Source organism: Prionailurus viverrinus, chromosome B2 (genome assembly GCF_022837055.1).
Source record: "Prionailurus viverrinus isolate Anna chromosome B2, UM_Priviv_1.0, whole genome shotgun sequence".
Classification (NCBI taxonomy): domain Eukaryota; kingdom Metazoa; phylum Chordata; class Mammalia; order Carnivora; family Felidae; genus Prionailurus; species Prionailurus viverrinus.
The window spans coordinates 34,326,472-34,347,690 of record NC_062565.1 but is presented as its reverse complement, the minus strand read 5'-3'; the positions used below and the strand labels follow the sequence as shown (position 1 = coordinate 34,347,690).

The following is a 21,219-nucleotide window of genomic DNA, read 5'->3' as shown; positions in this document are numbered from 1 at the left end:
GACAGTTGAGAGTTGTAGTGGTTTAGAGCCACTGTTGGTTTTTGTAACAATTAATCAAGGCTGTTTTCCTTGTTTTTTTAGAAAATGGTACAATTATTGGAAAATGATGTATTTTCAGAGTGAATAATGGGTTAAGTAAATTACACACCTGTGAAAGTCAGGGACCATTTAAATGCTAAGAATATTTTTTAAGATTAAAAATGTAGTACATTAGAATGGTATGTTTTTGAAGTTGCTCATTTTGGGGGAAGAGGAATAAAAGGTGAACAAAGAGCAAACATTAGAAGTGGGTTGTTTTCTCCCATTGATAGTTGCAAACCCTTTATAAAACAGGCAGCGGTAAATTTCTAGGACATTTTGTAGCATTCTGCCTCCATCTTGGCAATTTATGGGTAATGTTAAATGAGGAGACACTTTTAGTCCCCTGAAAATGATAATCTGATTATCAACAGCAGAGTTGGGAGTTTCAAGTTGACTTCAAAAATCAGATTTATGTGTATGTTTCTTAGTGTTACCATCACTAGAAATTAAAGAACTTCCTCTACTTTTAGCTGCAATTACACAGTAGAGTTTCAGAGTCAGGATGTATCTTTCATAGACTTAATGCTGCGGTAAATTACTTCTTGGGATGGAGAAAACATCCTAGGGATTGAGCCTTTTTCAGAATATATTCTCAATGGAGATGGGATGGTCTTTACCCATGTTAAGTATCAGCCAATGGATTATTTCCCTGTTTAACTTAAAAAAAAATTTTTTTTTTTACATTTATTTATTTTTGAGAGACAGAGAGACAGAGCACAAGTGGGGAGGGGCAGAGAGAGAAGGAGACATAGAATCCGAAGCAGGCTCCAGGCTCTGAGCTGACAGCGCAGAGCCCCACGTGGGGCTCGAACTCACAAACCGCGAGATCATGACCTGAGCCGAAGTCGGACACTTAACTGACTGAGCCACCAAGCGTCCCTTAACTTTGTTTTAAAAAAGCAAGACGATAAAATAAAATATGTACTTTTAACACATATTTTGGGTTTTACTCCTCGCATAGAAAATGATTGTGTAGTGGAGGTAACAGTAGCTTATATGGAGAGAAATCTGTTTCTCTTTTGAATTATTCTTAGGTTAAAGCAATACTAAGAGGGGCGCCTGAGTGGCTCAGTCGGTTGAGCGTCCGACTTGGACTCAGGTCATGATCTCACAGTTCGTGGGTTCGAGCCCCGTGTCGGGCTCTGTGCTGACAGCTCAGAGCCTGGAGTCTGCTTCGGATTCTGTGCCCCCTTCGCTGCTTGCCGCTTGCACTCTGTCTCTCGCATTGTCTCAAAAATAAATAAACATTTAAAAAAATACTTATTAAGAAAAACTGAAATGGACAGCTTTCCCACATTAGATGTGTTTTCACTGTGAACTTTATACATTTAAAGAAATATATCTTTGTTGGCCCCAATCTATTCATTTATATACACACGCGTAGGTAAAATAACCTATGTTTTATTTTTTGTATTTTATACAACTGTATACATATTTCCTATATATAATTATACTATGTAATGAGTCCATCTATCTGTACTATATGACTTTACAGGCTTATTTATATGTGAGCCCCCCACCCCTTTCTAAATGAAATCTTATTTCACCAAGGAGAAAGTACATATTCACAAAAAGATTGATGTAAAATGTTCATAGCAGCTTTTTGTACAGTAGAAATGAACTAATGATTCGCACAACATAGATGAATCCAAGAAATATTATTCAGAGCAAGAGAAGCCAGGCATAAGTATGTACCAAATGATGCCATTTTTGAAAAATACAAGAACGGGCGAAACTTAGGTATGGTGATAGAAATCAGGACAGTGGTTTCTGGGTAAGAGTGTGGTTGACTGGAAAGAGGCAAAAAGGAACTTTCTAGGGAGATTGAAATATTCTGTAGCTTGATTTAGGTAATGGAAATTCAAGTGTACGCTTTTTGGGTAACTTACTTTCATATAATTTTTAACTTACAGAAAAATTGCAAGACCTAGTCCAAGGAATGCCCAGATTCACCAGTTGTTGGTGTACACGCTTTTTCAAATTTACTGAGCTGACTACTTAAGATCTGGGCATTTTACGGTATGTAATTTTTACTTTAATGAGGAAAAGAGCTACAAAAATTTGTTGGAGAATGATCTTGTTATCTGCAAAATGAAATACCTCGATTCAGACTTAAGGAGTGCTTTACTGATGATGGAGAAGAGAATCACTGACGATCTCTTGTCTCTGTATATGTGTATTTATACTGCTTCTCTCTGAAGTTTCATGGTGACTTATTTCTGTTAGAAGAAACAAGGTTCTGAACGTGATTCAAAGCACAAGTATCAGCAAGGAAAGCCTGCCTTATTAGAGTATGGGACTGATAGCTAGCAATAGCTTTCTGGGAAGTGAGGGTGTGATTATTCCTGTTAAGCGTTGCACACCTACAGTGTGCTAGATTTTGCACAGACATGCATAGTTTTTATTGTCTTGGAACTTACCAGATGAACAGGAGGCAAACAAATCTGCTTGTCTTTTTTTGGGTGGTGCTGTTCATCATATGGAGGAAAGATAGGTGCTTACAAACTGTATAAACTATTCTTGGTTATCAGCGAGTGGCAGATCTAAGCAGTAAATTTGTTGCTCTCCATTAGTTGCAGTGCTGTCAGAGTCTCTAGAGTGATTTGGTGTAAACTACATCTATTTAAATCCTAGCTAAAACTTTGGTAATTCTTAAAAACATTCAACTTTACCCTTCTACTTATTAGTTTATATACTTTTATTTTTTTTATTTTTTATTAAAAAAAAATTTTTAACGTTTATTTATTTTTTTTGAGACAGAGAGAGACAGAGCATGAACGGGGGAGGGAGAGAGAGAGAGGGAGACACAGAATCAGAAGCAGGCTCCAGGCTCTGAGCCATCAGCCCAGAGCCTGATGCAGGGCTCGAACTCACGGACCGCGAGATCGTGACCCGGGCTGAAGTCGGACGCTTAACCAACTGAGCCACCCAGGCGCCCCAGTTTATATACTTTTAAATGTGTGGGTTTTTTTACAGGTTAGGGTTAGGTATAATTTATGGGTCTTGGTTCTTTTAATTTTTTTTTTGTATCCACATAAAAAAGTTGTTTATTTGATTACTTAGTAGAGTGGAAAATATTTGAAATAATATGACAACTAACCAGCAGGTTCAACAAAGCAATCATTGGTACTGGGGATGAATGTTTATTTTGCCTTTACTAACGAAAATCATACATTTATATGGACTATATATTTTCTTCAGCAAAAATTGTAAGTTCATTGAAAAGCAAAATAACAAGTGTCCAACATCAAGTAACAGGGATAAAAGGACGTTTTGCATTTAATGAACATATTCATGTTTCTCTAAAATGACACAGAATCTTTTTTCCCTTTCATACACACTAAATTTCATTGGTCTATTAAGAATGAGTAAAACATTATTTGAAATGTTTTATCTGTTAGGATTTTGGTTCAAGTTGTCAAGCCGTTTTTGTTTTTGTTTTTGTTTTAGTTGTCAAACCTTAACTGCAGATAGAATTTTAAAAATATCTGTAGATAGGCTTTTTTTTTTTTTTTTTTTTTTTTATAATGGAAGTTTTAAACTACACAGACCTGGGGAGAATAGTATTATGAACCTCTACCTATTCTCCAGATGTATTAACTATCAACATTTTTTTTGTGCTTTTTTTTTTTTTTTTTAAGTTATTTAGAGAGAGAGTGTATGTGCACATGGGGCAGGGGCAGAGAGAGAGGAAAGAATCCATCCCAAGCAGGTTTTGCGCTGTCAGCACAGAGCCCAGTGTGGGGCTCGATCTCATGAACCATGAGATAATAATGAGTGACCTGAGCCGAGATCAAGAGTCAGATGCCTAACTGAGCCACCAGGTGCTCCCAGTGTGCTTTTAAGACCATTAAGTTCTCACAAATATTATAAAATGGTAGTGGTATTGGTGCATCAGATTTTTCTCTTAGTATTTTCCAAAAGTTTTGTTATAAATATAGAAACTTCAGAAGCAGTGTGTTTTAGTTCAGAGACTTGACTTTGGACAAATAGTAATTATGAAACTGTTTTAATCCTTAGCTTCTCTCTGTCAATTCATAGCCTGAGGAAAAAATAATGTTTTAGCTTTTCGTTTAGAACAAAGCAGTCCAGATATTTTGTATCTACATAATAAAGTATTCATCTGGAAGGTTAGGTCATCTTCAAAGTCTATTATCTGAGGAATGCCGTTGTTTTAAGAGTTTTTTTTCTATATCCTTCTCTTTCTCTAAAAACTTGGTCCTTGCTGTGCTTTTAGGCCCCAAATATGTATCTTCTGTTTAAACTTGAGGCCTTCCAAACTTGAGGCCCAGATTTTCACCTATGTCTTAAATCTAAATCTGTTTAAATACCATCTCTGTAGAAGCTGCACACCAACACCCCCGCCCCTCATCCCCAGCCAGAAAGCTCTTCCCGGTTTTCCTCTTTAGCTGTTAATAACTCCATTATTCTTGTCGGTCATTTTTCACTCTTCCTTTACTTCCTAACTAAGCTCAGTGAGTCACTAAAACACTTTGCTTCTGACTTTATAATGTCTTCTTTATTTTTTTGTCCTTTTCATTTCTAGTACAATTATCCTAATTTGGTTAACATGTTGAAGTAGGAGATTATCCCTAATCTATAATGAACTTGATACATACCAAAATTAAGCTATGTTTCTAGAGTAAACTAAGGCATTTTTGTCTCTTTCAGAGAAGGCTTCAGTCAGCCCTCTATAGCAGAGACATCATTTTGAAGGCCTAAGTAATCACTGTATTTAAACTAAGATGATACATAAGACTTGAAAAATCACTCAGCTCAAATAACTTGGAGAACGGTGACTGGCAGGGCCCACAGTTTATTGTGGGGGGCAGGGGGTAGGGTGTAAGCAGCAGCCTTTCTTAGACCACAGAAATGGCCCAAGATGAGTTCCTTCCAGGCCATAATGTCTTCAAGTGCTTCGCAGTTGAGGAAATATTAAGTGTATATTATACACTCTGATGACTTCTTGGTGTTTTTAAGGCTAAAAGTACCAGTGTATGGGTTACTTAAAATTCTTCTCTTGTCCCTTGTGCCATATTTCCTGACCAAGATAGTTCCTGTCTAAAAGCTACTTCTGCTGAAAGTGACATGATACTCTTTTCATTATTTTTCTTTACAGACTCCTAAAATTGAAGTTTGTCAGAAAGATAGGAGCCTGAGGTTAGTTAGGAGGGTATAAAATAGAAACAGGAAAGTAAGTGATCCTCATTAGCTGTCATCCAGCCTCCAGGGGCCTTGGGCCTGATTCCTTTCCAGACGGGTTGTAGTTTATCAACTTGGCTTGCCTTTGGTTAGCTTATGGAGATCTTTTTTTCTTTCTGCTCTTCTGGGAAATGTTTGAATTTCCTCCTGGTAGGAACCAGGACTCAATTTGAGATTACTGATTTAGGGAATAAAAGAATTAAGTTCCATATTGCTTTACATAATCCAGAATATCTGATTATTTTATTCTATGGGAATTAGGAATAAAATGTGGATTCTGAGATACTTACGCAGAAACTAATAGTTATTAAGAGTGGAAAATGGAGGAGTAAAATACATTGCTAGGAAGCCTGGTCTGGGGGAGCAGACCTTGGAATGAGATTCAGGAGTGTTGCTGCTAAGTAGCTGTATGGTCTCGGGCAAATTAAAATCAACCTTTCTGGGCCTTATTTTAATTGTAAAATGAGTGGGTTAGATTAGATAGTATTTTAAGATTTCTTTGAATCTCTGAAATTCTAAAAGGAATGGTTTCTCAGGGGAAAAAAAAAACCCTCCTAATTTATGTACTGTTCCTAGTAGTTTTTCAGCTATTGCTTCATATACATATTTTTCTATTTCCTTCAGAGGTTAGGAAAAGAAACAATTATAGAAGGAGTCAGAATTCCTAAGTTGGATTAGATTTTAATGTTGTTATTTATTTGTGTTTCTCCACTGAGTTTATTCTGGATTCCTATTTTCTACCTTGTATCTGTGTCCATTTCCTTTCTTTTATTGCTTTTACTTGTCTTTACAGTGTTGACTTTCATATTCCTCTTTTCACTGCTTTTTGCTACTGCTTTTTTTTCTAGCTCTTCTTCACTGCTCATATTTCATTGTGGCATGGTATTCATCTGATAGACCCTTGAGTCTGAGCTATCACCAAATTAAATTTAGATATCCTAATAGTTGTTAGGATTAACGGGACCCTTCTACTCTATAGTACATACAGCTAGACAGAGGAGTCCAAAGATAAAGGGAGTGAGGGAGCTTGAAGGGAGAATGAGTGGTGTGAATGAGAGTTTCTAAGGATTAATTTGCTATTATGATTTAAACTATAAGTTAAGATATTGAAGTCTTGATGACGGTGACTCTGCCAGTGACAGCTTGGTCCTGGAGTCCTAATGGACTGTGAATTTCTTGCGGGGAGGTGCACCTCTGATCCTGAATCCTTCGTGTTCAGGGGCATGCTGTAGGCTAAGCACTAGTTGAGCTCAGTTGCGGTTAGGACGGATTCTTTCTTCAAGGTGTTCTCTGGTAGGCTGGACATGAAGAGCGTGGTACAGACTCTTTTCCGTAAGACTGTCACTACCATTTGGAGAGATTGGACAACAGACAGAGCTTCTTCTAAGCCTCGTTTCCTCACCTGTAATATTGAGGAGGGGCAGTTGTGAGAATTAAATGAGACAGTGTCTATAAAGCACTTAGCCCAGAGTCTGGTATATGTGTTCAGTAATCATTAAATGCCATCATAGTTTCATTAACAAGCACCTTTATATTTCAGGCATTCGGCTCTTTTAGGTTCTAAGTAGTGTTAAAGAATAAATGAGACAAGAGCCTGTTCTTAGAAAAGATAGAATATATGCACAAAAGATAAACAACAACCTAGGCCCCACAGTAAGTGGCAAATGAGTGGTTTACTTAAGAACTTGAGGGGCAGGAATAATTGCTGAGCAGATGAGAACTTCAGAAAGGTGACAACTCGATCTGAACTCTGAAGGACTAGTTAGCAAGCTAACAGAACAGGCTCTTACAAATTATAAACGGAATGCTATAGCTCTGCTACTGTGTAATCTCAAGCACAGTTACTCACCCCTCTCCCAGGATCGTTGAGAGAATTAAATGAGTTAGTATATGTCGGGCACCGAGAAGTGCTTCAGGCATGGTGAGAGCATGATAAATTAGTAGTGCAAGTTGAGAGGACAGAGAGTGCATTTCAGATAGAACACTGAGTGATAAGGAACGGGAGATATTCTAGATTTTTGTTGGAAATGATGAGGCCAAATTGGCTGAGGGGAATAACTTGTTGGAAAATAGCTGGTGATTATGTAGGGGCAGGATTATGAATGATTATGTCCGATGGTAGGAAGTCTTTTCTATAGGTACTGAGGCAACTTGGGAGGATTTCTTGGCTTATTTGTGAGGCACTCTGGCATTTCTCACTTTCTTTCCTGATTTCATTATAACTGAAACTTGTGTTTAAACTAATTTTGACAATGAAACTCATGATCCTTCCTGAACCATTTGTCCATTTCTTTTTGTAAACGTGAATTCTTTTACTTTTTTCCTCTCCATGTTTTAGTTGTTTACATAATCCTTACTCCTTTTCTCCAGATTTTCCTCTCTGTCCTCAGAAACCCTATTCTAGATCCTAAATCACTAAAGCCATAATGTAGAAAGGGCCAGGGGGAGGGAGAAAGAGAGGAAGGGAGGGAAATAACCTGTAGTCCAGCCATCTTGTTTTGCAGATGAGGACATTGATGTCCAGAGGAAGTACAGTCACATGTTCAAGATTCACAGCTAATTAATGAGCAAGCCTGCACCTTTTAGAGCTAAACTAGGGCTGGTTTTTTTTGTTTGTTTTTTGTGTTTTTTGCTGTCCTATCCAGTGTGATTCTCAACCATCTGAGTGGTAATTACAGTAGAACTACCAATAATTTTTCTACTATTACTATTAAAAACCAAGATAAAAAATAATTTTACTACCAAGAAAAATGTGATAGTGATTCACACTTAAAAAAAATTTTTTTTTTTTAATGTTTACTTATTTTTGAGAGAGATACAGAGTGTGAGTGGGGAAGGGCAGAGAGAGAGGGAGACACAGAATCTGAAGCAGGCTCCAGGCTCTGAGCTGTCAGCACAAAGCCTGATGTGGACTCAAACTCACAGACCACAAGATGATGACCTGAGCTGAAGTCGGACACTTAACCGACTGAGCCACCCAGGCGCCACGTAATTCACACTTCTTTAAAAAAATTTTTTTAAATGTTTATTACTTGAGAGAAAGAGAGAGACAGAGAGCAAGCAGGGGAGGGGCAGAGAGAGAGAGGGAGACACAGAATCTGAAGCAGGCTCTAGGCTCTGAGCTGTCAGCACAGACCCCCGACGTGGGGCTTGAACTCATGAACCACGAGATCATGACCTGAGCTGAAATCTGCTGCTCAACCGACTGAGCCACCCAGGCACCCCCACACTTCTTAATGAGAAACCCATGATTACATTTCTTGGATGAGCATTACTATTCTTGAAGTAATATTTGAAACCAAAACTCCAAAATCTGCTTTAAGAAGAAAAGGGTTTCCTTCTTTCATTTTTAGAGTTGTGAATTATAGTAGCATTGTAAACATAAATAGCATTCTCAAAAAAAGTGGACTTTTTGTTTCTATCATTTTACTGATTGATGTGCTTGTACGATTAGCATGGAGAGTTGGGAGCTCTGGTACTTTGGCCTTGCAGCCCCCAACCCTATATTTCTATTACAGTAGTCTCTTGAGTCGACATCTTCTCCAGCCTGTTACATTTTATTATATGCCACAAATAATGGTGAGAAACTTATTTCAGCATTGTTTTCTTCTACACAGTTTTCCTATGTAGATGCAGGATAATGGAAGATTTATTTATTTATTTATTTATTAAAGAAAAAATTTTTTTTAACATTTATTTTTGAGAGACAGAGAGACAGAGTGTGAGCAGGGGAGGGGCAGAGAGAGAGGGAGACACAGAATCCGAAACAGGCTCTAGGTTCCGAGCTGTCAGCACAGTGCCTGATGCGGGGCTCGAACTCATGGACTATGAGATGATGACCTGAGCTGAAGACGGACGCTTAACCGACTGAGCCACCCAGGTGCCCCTAAATTTTTTTTTAATGTTTATTTTTGAGAGAGAGAGAGAAGACAGAGCGTGAGTGGAGGAGGGGCAGAGAGAGAGAGAGGGAGACACAGAATCTGAAGCAGGCTCCAGGCCGAGCTGTCAGCCCAGAGCCCGACACAGGGCTCGAACCCATGGACTGTGAGATCATGACCTGAGTTGAAGTCGGCCGCTCAACCGACTGAGCCACCCAGGCGCCCCTACAATGGAAGATTTGTAAAGCTCTAAACTTAGTTTCTGGTCACTCGAGATGCTCAATAAATACTCCCTTTTTATAGAGTAGATAATTTTTTCTTGTATATAATGTCCATTCCAAGCCACCAAATAAATGATTATCACACTGTTTTTTTCCCTTGAAAGGTATTGTTTGAACTTTGGCAAGATATCCTTACTGCATTTTGAAAATTTGCATGGTGTACAAATACTTCTTAGTCACTTTGAGTATACTTTTATCATGAATCATTTTGCAACTGGTAACAATGTTCTATAGTCTTTCCCATGATTACAGAAAGAAAAAGGCATGAGTTACCTAAAAATGCCCCAGACCTCTGCTTATCCTGCTGTATTCCTTCAAAGAAAGTAGGCTCCTGGACTAGATTCATTTTTACTAAAATACTAATTTTTCTTTATCATTCTTAAACACTGAAGTTGAATTGTATAATCCACAGATGTATACAAATTTTTTCTCCCATATCCTTAAAGCTTTGTATCCAGTCACTTACTATATTTCCCATGGTTTGGTTTCTTTTTTCCTGTCTTCCCTTTTCTGAAGGGAGAAGGGATTTTTTTTAATCTGCCTTGTGATCTGCAATTTCTTTTGTATTTGGAAAATTGTTTTGGTATAAGTCCTGTAATTCTCATACATTGAGAAAGAAAGAGACTGTTTTGTAATTGTCATTCTTATATCAGTAGTATAATTTATATTTCCAATTTTGTAAACTATTAAATTTCTGCTATTGCTGTGTTAGCTGTCATGTATCATTTATACGCACTGTAGTTATGTTTGGTCATACTATGTTCACGTCCACTGTTGTCAAAGTGGAAATACCATGGCTGGGGTGTATTTATGTATTGCTTCTAGAATTGTAGCCATTGACGAACAGGAAACTGAAAGCTGAAAGTTCAGGAAATGTATTGTATTGAGACTTTGTGGAAAAAATATATATGATACTGAAATCCATGACCATTTGAAGCCTGAAAAATTTATATATGAGTTTAGTCAGAAACGAATATTATGGATTCTTGTAACAATGCTGTCAGATGCTTAAATATGATAATGGATGCAGTATGTGCATTGTGGGCCAGGAAAATTGTGCAATGCTAGAAAAAAATGCAACAGATTATTATATGTGTTCAACTATACGCTTTCAAGAAATAAAACAGCTGGCACATCTATCAAATTCTTCAAGGATGTCATGTTTTCAGAGAATTGCAGTTTGGGGTTTAGTTTAGTTCTCGGGAAGGGGAGGTCTCTATTTTACAAGGTAGTCCATTTTACTTTTAGGAAGTTCTGATGGGTAAGTTTTATTTTCTCAAGTTGAACTTTGTTTCCCTATAATTTATTAATATGTTCTGTATTTTCTTAGTGTTGAAAATAATTGACTAAAATGACTTCAAAAGTTAAATGTATGTTAAGTTTTATTTTTTCATGTATTGTGGCATTTTAGGTGCCTCATAAAATACTACCATTGGAATCTTTATTTTTGAACTTATTTTGTAAATTTCTGTCAGAGGAGATGCGATTAACGTATATGCCTGGAACCTGTATTTTCTGTTTCTATACATAGCTGTTTTAACAGGATGTGATTTATATGGCTTCAACATTCTATTCTTTGAGACAAGTAGGAAGTTTTAACATCGTGGAAGAGGACATTTTTCTAACAATTGTATTTTTGTTGCTGTTCCATTGTATATTTCAACAAAAGAGGTAACTAATGACTATTTCACTGCCACATTAAATGAGAATCCTATTTTTTTTTTACAATGTTCTTTGTAGGAATTTCAGCTGCATTATATGTACTTATAATCATTTTATAAGTACTTATAAGTCATTTTAATGGTCTCATTAGAATTAGCCTCTTGTCAGGATTGATTTTGGTTTATATCTGTTACGGTCACATGTTCACTTCCAAATTGTCGTGGCAGCCAAGGGGGTAGAAAGCAATGACTGGCAAAGATTGGGGATTGGTTCCACTCCAGGAGGTGGGGAACATGGTTCCCCGGTGGAAAGTCCCAGAATGCTGTTTCCAGCAGAGGAGGGGAGGAATGGACTTGGGGCTGACAAAACAAGGAGTCTCACCAAGGCCAGACCACACAGGGGCTGGGATGGAAGGTGAAAAAGTTGAACCGTGTGTGGTAGTTGCTCTTGTGTTGCAATAGATGTTTTTTTCCAAGAACAAGACCTTATTATACTTCTCACGTATATTATTATATTATCGAACTTCTTATGCAGTACATGTTCATTGTACAAAAATCTAGAAACATGTATAAGTTAGTGACGAAAATTAATATTTCCTATAACATTTTTCCCTTCCTCAAATGTTCTTGATTTCTCTTCATTTAGCATCTAGGTTCCTTTTTTGTTTGTTTTTGAGAGAGAGAAAGTGCATGTACGTGCAGCATGGGTGTGGGGCAGAGGCAGAAGCAGAGGGAGAGAGAGAATCCCAAGCAGGCTCCCACGCTGTCATTGCACAGTCTGATGTGGGGCTCACACTTGAACTGTGCGATCGTGGCCTGAGCGGAAAGCGAGAATCAGACGCTTAACTGCTTAACTGACTGAGCCACTCAAGTGCTCCTAGGTTACTTTTTGTTTATTTTAAAGTGTGCTTGTTGAACTGTTCTTTCTACAAATTGTGCTGCTAGTAACTTTTAGAATTAATTATGAAGGGAATAGGAGTCCATTTTTAAAACCTTTGTTTTTGTTTGATACAATTGCCCTATTAATTTGTATCTTTTTTGGGGGAACAACCATAGGCATAATGAGAACACAGACATGGAAGGCAGAGTGGCTTTTACAGGGGAAATGGGAAAAATGGAGACCAGAAGACCTTTTTATAAGCTCTTAGGGAGCATGGACTAGGTTTTTCTTGTTACTGTTCTGTCAGTATCATCAGGCACAGTGCTTGGCACATAGTAAGTGTTCCATAAATAATTGTTGAATGAAGGGATGAGTTTCTCATTAAGCATTTTGACTAGTTCATATTTCTTGCACCATGGATAATCAAGATCAATTATATTCATCCAAAATTAAGAGCCTTTGCTGTCACAGCCTTTTCTTTCTCTTTAAAATTTATTAAGTATAATTGACATGCAATATTACATTAGTTTCAGGTATACAACATAGCGATTTGGCAGTTCTGTGCGTTGCTCTGTGTCCTCCATGATAAGTGTAATCCCCATCTGTCCCCATACAAAGTTATTATGGTATTATTGACTATATTCCCTATGCTGTACTTTTTATCTGCATGCCTTACTTTGTAACTAGAATTTGTACCCCTTACTCCCCTTTACCTGTTTCACCCATTCTCCCACCCACCTCCTCTCTGGCAACCACCAGTTTGTTGTCTGTATTTAAGAGTCTTTTTTTGTGGGGCTCCTGGGTGGCTCAGTCAACTAAGCATCCCAACTTCAGCTCAGGTCATGATCTCACGGTTAGTGAATTTGAGCCCTGTGCTGGGCTCTGTGCTGGCAGCTCAGAGCCCGGAGCCTGCTTTGGATTCTGTGTCTCCCTCTCTCTCAGCCCCTCCCCACTCATGTTCTGTCTCTCTCTCAAATAAACATTTTAAAAAAAGTCTTTTTTTTTTGTTTCTTTTTTCTTAAGTGAATAGTTAATACTGATTATTGTTTAAAAAGGTATGATTTGGGGGCGCCTGGGTGGCGCAGTCGGTTAAGCGTCCGGCTTCAGCCAGGTCACGATCTCGCGGTCCGTGAGTTCGAGCCCCGCGTGGGGCTCTGGGCTGATGGCTCAGAGCCTGGAGCCTGTTTCCGATTCTGTGTCTCCCTCTCTCTCTGCCCCTCCCCTGTTCATGCTCTGTCTCTCTATGTCCCAAAAATAAATAAACGTTGAAAAAAAAAATTTTTTTTAAAAGGTATGATTTGAAAAGATATATGCATCCCTGGGGCCAAATACGGAAGCAGCCTAAGTGTCCATCAAGAGATAAATGGATAAAGAAGGCATGATATACACGTGTGTGCGCGCGCGCGCGCGCACACACACACACACACACACACACACACACACACACAAATATTTCTCGGCCATAAATCTTGCCGTTTGCAAGAACATGGATGGACCTAGAGGGTATTATACTAAGTGAAATAAGTTAGAGAAAGACACATACTTATGATCTTACTTATGTGGAATCTAAAAAACAAAACAGACTCCTAAATACCAAGAACAATGGTAGTTATCAGAAGGGAGGGGTGGGGGGATGGGCAAAAAGGTGAAGGGGATTAAGAGGCACAGACTTCTAGTTATAAAATAAATCAGGGGATGTAAAGGACAGCATAGAGAATATAGTCAATAACATTGTAGTAACTTTGGTGACAGGTGATAACTGCTCATTGTGGTGAGCATTTCATAATGCATATAAATATCAAATCACTGTATTGTAAACCTGAAAGTAATATTGTATGTCAACTATACTTCAGTTAAATAAAAAAGGATATGTATGTACGTATGTATACATACACATACACCCCCTAAAGTGAAAATCTCTTGTTTCTTTCCCTGAATCCCATTCCCAGAATTAGCTACTATTAGTGGTTTGTTATATTTCTTTTCAGATATTTTTTGCATTCACAAATGTATATGCATTTTCTTTACACAAATAGAATAATAATATACATTCTGTTCTGTGATTTGCTTTTTTTTTTTTCTCCCTTTAGGTCATTCTTAAACATCTTTACCTATCAGTTCATTTACAGCTGCTGCTTTATTTTTAGTTGCTGTATAATATTCCATTGGTGGGGCTGTATAATAATAGTCCAGTAAGGAGGCTTCAGTTGTGTCATGTGTTTTGTTTTGTTTTTTTTAACTATTACAACTGTGTTGTGCTTAATGTCCTTTTGCATATAATTTTTCTTCTGTGAGAATATCTACAAGTAATTTCCTGGAAGTATTGCTGGGTTAAAGGATATTTTGCACTTAAACCTTTTATAGATACTGGCAAATTCACCTTTAAAATAGTATTTACCACTTTGTACTTTCATTAAGGATATGGGGTGTTATTTACTGATAACTATACGCTTTCATTTTGCTGATTAGAAATGTTCATCTTGAGAGAATGAATCCTTCTCATACTAATTTGAGATGTTCAGAAGATGATAGACTAATATATTCCTGTTGCCTGAGGTGATCAGTTGAAGTCAAGTGAAAGAAGGTGCTCTGTACTGTCTACAGACCTATTGTGTGCATTGCACTATTTGGCTATGGGAGATGAAGATGTTGGTTTTCTGGGGTTTTGTCTTAGAATGTGTAAGATAAACATTTATTAGTGACAGTCTGAAGGGGTAGAAGGCCCTGAGTGCTGGTTTGAGAAGTTTGGACCTGTGCTGGAGAACTATTTAAAGTCCTTGAATTGGGATTGTACTGTGTGAGAGAGGCTTTACTGGCAGCATGTATAGAATGAGTGGAAGTGAGTGAGTAGGCTGGAAGTAGGCGGGCCAGCTGGAGAACTGTGGTAATTCGGGAAGGAAATGAAGAAAACCCAGAATGTGGTGATAGATGCGGATTTGGAAAGAAGGATAGTAGGAAACACAATGAGTATTTGGCAAGTCCTGTTGATTAAATGGAGAAAAAATATATTAATGTTGTAAACCTAGGAGAATAGCCAGATAATACAGATGATGAAGTAAATAGAAAAGGGGGGGATAATTTTGAAAAAGTTGGTTTTCTTTGAAAAGGTAGGGATATAAAAGGGTTCTACTTCTAGTCAGGCAATTCGAGATCAAAACTGCAGAGGGGAAGGGGCGCCTGGATGGCTTGGTTAAGCGACTGACTTTGGCTCAGGTCATGATCTTGCAGTTCTTGGGTTCAAGCCCTGCATTAGGCTTTGTGCTGACAGCACAGATTCTGCTTTGGATTCTCTGTCTCCCTCTCTGCCTGTCCCTGCTCATGCTCTGTCTCAAAAATAAATAAACATTAAAAAAAACTGCAGAAGGGAAGAGAGAGAAATTAGAAGTAGATTTGGTTATAATACAGGTAGTAGTTGGAATTAAGAGTGGTAAGTTCTGGTAAGATGCAGTTGACGGGAAGAGCAGTTGATTAAGAACTACATTTTGAAAAGGGGTACTCTCAATAATGGGAGATGGGATGAAAGAAAAATCAAGGAAAGAAGAAATTAATAATTGGGAGCAGGAAAAGAATCAGGATTTATATCTGCATATGATACAATACTTACCTGATGTTTTCCAGGCACATGCTGTGTTCTTCTTTTGGTAGTGATACCTCAGAAAATTTTAATGGTTATCTTAAAGATGGAGTTAATTTTATTCCTGAAGTTATACTTGAGTTTTGGTGTCGTATGCTTTGTTCCTTTTAGTTTCATAAAATCTTTTCATCTTAATATCTGTGGGTCCTAAACAAAAAAATACAGCTTATGGTTGGGTAAAGTCCATATACCTTGTACATTTTTCCCCCTCATTTTTAAGGTATTATTAGTCACCTGAGAGTGAATGAGTTTATCAGATCTTTACTGAAAACAGCTTTTTCAGAAAGAGAGTGAAGGGGTGCACAAAAAGGCACCGAGCTCCTGGCCAGAGCAGCAGGCCAAGGAAGTGAGAGGAAAACAAAGCAGGGAGATGGGGCACAGGAGACCCAGTGCAACTCCTTTACAATCCAGCCGATGGGGCTCACTCAGCTAGCTGGAAGCAGGCCCCAGGGGCTGAGGTGCATAAATCCAGGCCTCAATGAGGGACATCACAGCCTTGAGCAGTTAATTGATGGTTTAGAAGAATGTTTCCTGGCTTTTGAAACTTGGCCAGTAACCAGTGGTAAGAATCCATATATTTTTAGGACATAGTGTGAATTTAGAGTTTTTACTGTCGTAGTGCTTGTCAGGATGGAGCCTACTTACAGGAAATGATACAGTATCAAACAGGACTTCTGATACTATGTGAAACGGTTAGAGTTGCAGCCTCAGGAGTCATTCTACCTGGTTTCACTGTTCACCAGCAATATCGTGCCTCTTAATTTTACCACCTGGAAATGGCAAGAACAGTTCCTGTTTTGCACAGGGTTATTGAGAGAGGCTCCGTCATGGAACTTACCATTCTTACCAGCACTGTGCAAGGTGGTAAGTGGAGGGAAAAAATGGTAGGGCTGATTGCTGTAGTTACTTGTTCTTTTATATTAGGTAATAAAGAAGGCCTCCCTGATAAGTATTTGAGCAGAGACCTACCTGAAGGAAGTCAGGGAGCCAACTATGCTGGGGGAGGAAGGAGTTCTAGACAGAGGGAAGAGTGAGCGCAGAAGCCCTGCAGAGAGGCATGTTGGAGGCTGTAGCGAGGAGGCCAGTGTAGCAAAAACGGTGAGTGAGAGGAGGAGTAACAGGAAACAGTTTCAGAGATAGCCACTGACCAGCATGTGGGGTGTTAAGTGCAAGAAGGACTTTGGATTTTGGATTTTGGATTTTATTCTGTGTGAGATGGGAAGCTGTTGGAGTGTTGCCAGAGTCATTTTTTTAAGCTAGTCTGATTGTCACTTCTTTGCTTCAGTTCTCTATTTCCTTTGGAATGAAGTTCACATGCTTTATTCTGGCACACACGGTCCTTCACAGTCAGCTTCTGCCTATTTAGTATCATCAGCATCCTTTCCACATGTATCCTCCACTTTAGCCAAATTGGATTACATGCAGTTCCTTGGATGGGCCGTGATGATTCATGTCTTTGTGTCTTTCTGCATGTTATTTGGCCTTTGAGAAACTCTCCCCCTCGGCGCACATAGTCATTGGCTGTGTTTTGGAGGGTCCTCTTTGTGCTCCGAGGGCACTCTGTGCCTTGTTCTCTCACCTTTCCCTCTCCCCTAGCAACTTTGTACTCGAGCCACAGTCCTGGAATGTGCTGTGTTCTTTTCCCAGCCTTGATTTTGCTCTTGCCCCACACCCTTGCCACTTGAAATTAATGTCCATCCTTCAAGAACCAGCTGGAATACTGCCTTCTTTTCCCTGCTTTATAAACCTCCATCTTTCCCCTGCCCTTACAAGTATTTTGTAGCTCTCTCGTACTTAATCAGTTATCTTGAATTGAAATGCTTCTTTGCCCCACCTCACCCCAAGTCCTTGGCCTTGCTCCTTTCAGTTTCCATTGTGGCTCCCTCTCCATTGTGGCTCCCAGTATAGCGGCTTGCTCAGATTTTGCATTCAGTAGGTACTCATGGTGTACAGGATTCACAGCATAAGTAGAAAACTGTTGGGTTTCAAGATGCTGAAGGCAAAGCAGCAAAAATGAACAACCAAAGTGAGACAGCTGTGAAATTAACCAAAAAAACTTACTGTGACATAATGTTGATGATGGTTCTCTTGGTTGGTTCTCTCCTATATTTACTATTGGCACCAAAAATTGGTGCACCCCTTTTGGAATGTAGTTTAGCAAAATGGATTCGAAAACATAAATGTTCATGGGTTTTGACCCAGTGACACCATTTCCAGAAACCATCTTGAGAAAATAATGTGGTGGTTGCTTTGGCAGCACGTATGCCAAAATTGGAACGAGAGGTGCCTGGGTGGCTCAGTTGTGAAGCGTCTGACTCTTGGTCTTGGCTCAGGTCACGATCTCACGGTTTCGTGAGTTCGAGCCCCACGTCGGGCTCTGTGCTGGCAGCACGGAACCTGCTTGGATTCTCTCTCCCTCTCTTTGCCCCTTGCCCACTTCCCCTATTTCTGCCTCTTTCAAATAAATAAAATAAAACTTGAAAACAAAGTAAAATAAAGTAGAAATGATAGAGAAGATTAGTGTGGCTCCTGTGCAAAAATGACATGGAAATTCATGAAGCATTCCATATTTTTTGTAAGTTGTATCTCAATTAAAAAAAAAAAAACACTAAAAAAAAGGGGGGGGTGCCTGGGTGGCTCGGTTGGTTGAGTGTCCACTTTTGATTTTGGCTTGGGTCCTGATCCCAGGGTCATGAGATCCAGCCCTGCATTAGGCTCCACACTCAGCATGGAACCTGCTTGAGATTCTCTCTCCTTCTCTCTCTTGTCCCTCCCCCACCCCTAAAATTAAAAAAAAAAAAAAAAAAAAATTAAAAAAAGAAATAATACAAACCAGGATGACAGTTATAACTACTAATGTTTGAAAGTTTACTGTGTGACAGTCACCATGCCAAGCCCTTACTTAATTTTCAAAATTCCAAGAGGTGTGAATATTGTTAATCTCATGTGATAGACGGGAAAATTGAGGCACAAAGTAGTTGGGTGACTTGCCCAAGCAGCACTCATAGCTGCTATTGTTGTCAAGCCAGGGTTGCCACTAAAGCAGACTGTTAAGAATCCATACTCGTTGGGGCACCTGGGTGGCTCAGTCGGTTAAACATCTGATTCTTGATTTTGGCTCAGGTCATGATCTCACTGCTCGTGAGATCGAACTTGCTTGGGATTCTGTTTCTCCCTCTCTCTGCCCCTCCCCTGCTTGCGCTTGTGCTCTCTCTCTCTCAAATAAACGTAAAAAATAAAATTAAAATCTTAAAAAAAAGGAATCCATACTTTCTTTTTTTTTTTTTTAAGATTTTATCTTTAAATCTCCACACCAACCTGGGCCTCGAACCCACAACCCTGAGATCAGGAGTCACACACTCCACCAACTGATCAGCCAGGCACACCAAGAATCCATACTCTTTTTAAAAATTTTATTTTTAAGTTTATTTATTTATTTTAAGAGAGGGAGGGAGAGGGAGCAAGTGAGAGCAGGGGAGGGGCAGAGAGAGAGAGAGAGAGAGCGAAAGAGCATCCCAAGCAGCTCCACGCTGTCAGCATGGAACCTGACATGGCACTCGATCTCACAAACTGTGAAATTATGACCTGAGCTGAAACCATGAGTCAGATGCTTGCTTATTAACCTTCTGAACCACCCAGGTGCCCCAAGAATCCATACTCTTAATTATTTAGTATGATAAATACCTAGGCACAAAAATGTTCACAGCAGTGTTACATAAAATAGATACATTGGAAGAATGTATGTTAGGAGCTAATGTCCATTCAAGAAGATAATTTTTCTAACAGCTGTATTGAGATAAAATTCACATAGCCTGGTATTCACCTCTTTAAGGTGTGTTAATCAGTGGTTTCCAGTATATTTACAGAATTGTGGGGCACCTGGGTGGCTCATCAGTTGAGCTTCCGACTTTGGCTCAGGTCATGATTTCACCATTCATGAGTTCGAGCCCTGCATCAGGCTTGCTGCTATCCGCACAGAGCCTGCTTCAGATTCTCTGTCCTCTTCTCTCTTTACCCTTTCCCCGCTCAAACTCTCTCTCTGAAAAATGATTAAACATTAAAATAAAAAGATTTCAACAATATATTCACAAAATTGTGCAACTATTACCATTATCCCACTTCAGAGCATTTTGTCACCCCCAAAAGAAATGTCACACCTGTTAGCAGTCACTCCTACTTCTAACCATTACTCTCAGTGACCACCATTCTACTTTCTGCCTCTATAGATTTGCCTGTTCTGGACATTTCATATCAATGGAATCATAGCATATATGGTATTTTTTTGTCTTGCTCTCACTTAGCATAGTATTTTCAAGATATGTTCATGTAGCATATTATCAGTACTTTATTGCTTTTCATTGCTGAATGATATTGTGTTGCATGAATATACATTTTGTTTACCCATTCAGTAGTTAATGGATATTAGGATTGTTTCTACTCTTTGGCTAATATGAATAATGCTGTTATGAACATTGATGCATAAGGTTTTGTGTGGACATATGTTTTCATTTGTCTTAGAACTGTTGATCAGATGATAACTGTTTAACTTTTAGAGGAATTGCCACACTGTTTTCCAAAGCAGCTGTACCATTTTGCATTCCCACTAGCAATGCATGAGGGTTCTACTTTTTCTACATTTTTGTTAGTGTTTGTTATAGTCTTTTTTTCTAATAGCCATCCTATTGGGTATGGAGTGGTCTCTTACTGTGGCTTTGATTTGCATTTCCCTACTTTCCCTCAGCATCTTTTCATGTGATTATTTGCTATTTATGTATCTTCTTTGGAGGAAATGTGTATGTGAATACTTTGCCCATTTTTTTAACTTTTATTTTTCAAGTAATCTCTGTACCCATTGTGGGGCTCAAATTCATAACCCCGAGATCAAGAGTCACATGCTCCGCAACTGAGCCAGCTAGGCACCCCTGCCCATTTTTTAATTGGGTTATTTGTTTTCTTTATTACTGAGTTGTAGATTTTTTTTATTGAAGTATAGTTGACATTATATTAGTTTCAGGTGTACAATATAGTGATGTGAAAATTAGATACATTATGAAATGCTCACCATGGTAAGTGTAGTCCTATGTCACTAAATGAAGTTATTACACTATTATTGACTGTATTCCCTATGCTATGCTTTTCATCCCCATGACTTATTTATAACCGGAAGTCTGTACCTCTTAATCCCCTTCACCTATTTCACCTCTCTCCAACTCCCTCCCTTCTTGTAGCCATCAGGTTTTTTTTCCTATATTTATGACTCTGTTTCTGTTTTGTTTTTTAGGTTCTATATATAAGTGAAATCCGATGGTATTTATCTTTCTCTGTCTGACTTATTTAGCATAATATGCTCTAGGTCTATACATGTTGCGAATGCATGATTTCACTCTTTTGTGGCCGAGTAATATTCCATTGTGTACACACACCACATTTTCTTTAGCCATTCATGTATCGATGGACACTTGCATTGCTTCTGTATCTTGCCTGTTGTAAATGGTGCTTCAGTAAACATAGGAGTGCCAGTATGCTTTTCATTTAGTGTTTTCTTTGATTAAATATCCAGAAATGGAATTACTGGGTCATATGGTATTTCTACTTGCAATTT

General features: G+C 38.6%; 1 protein-coding gene and 1 pseudogene across 7 annotated transcripts in view; both read left to right on the top strand.

Annotated features, from left to right (window-relative positions):
- FKBP5 (FKBP prolyl isomerase 5) overlaps nt 1-21,219 on the top strand; it is a 118,483-nt gene that overhangs the window by 4,681 nt on the left and 92,583 nt on the right. For 5 of the 7 annotated variants that reach the window (XM_047857918.1, XM_047857923.1, XM_047857922.1 and 2 more), the window contains exon 2: nt 1,995-2,100. The exons of the other annotated variants lie outside the window; for them this stretch is intronic. The gene's annotated coding sequence lies outside the window, so the exon portion shown is untranslated. The remainder of the gene's footprint in view (nt 1-1,994; nt 2,101-21,219) is intronic. 7 annotated transcript variants of the gene reach the window in all.
- LOC125166906 (uncharacterized) lies at nt 18,094-18,191 on the top strand (annotated as a pseudogene).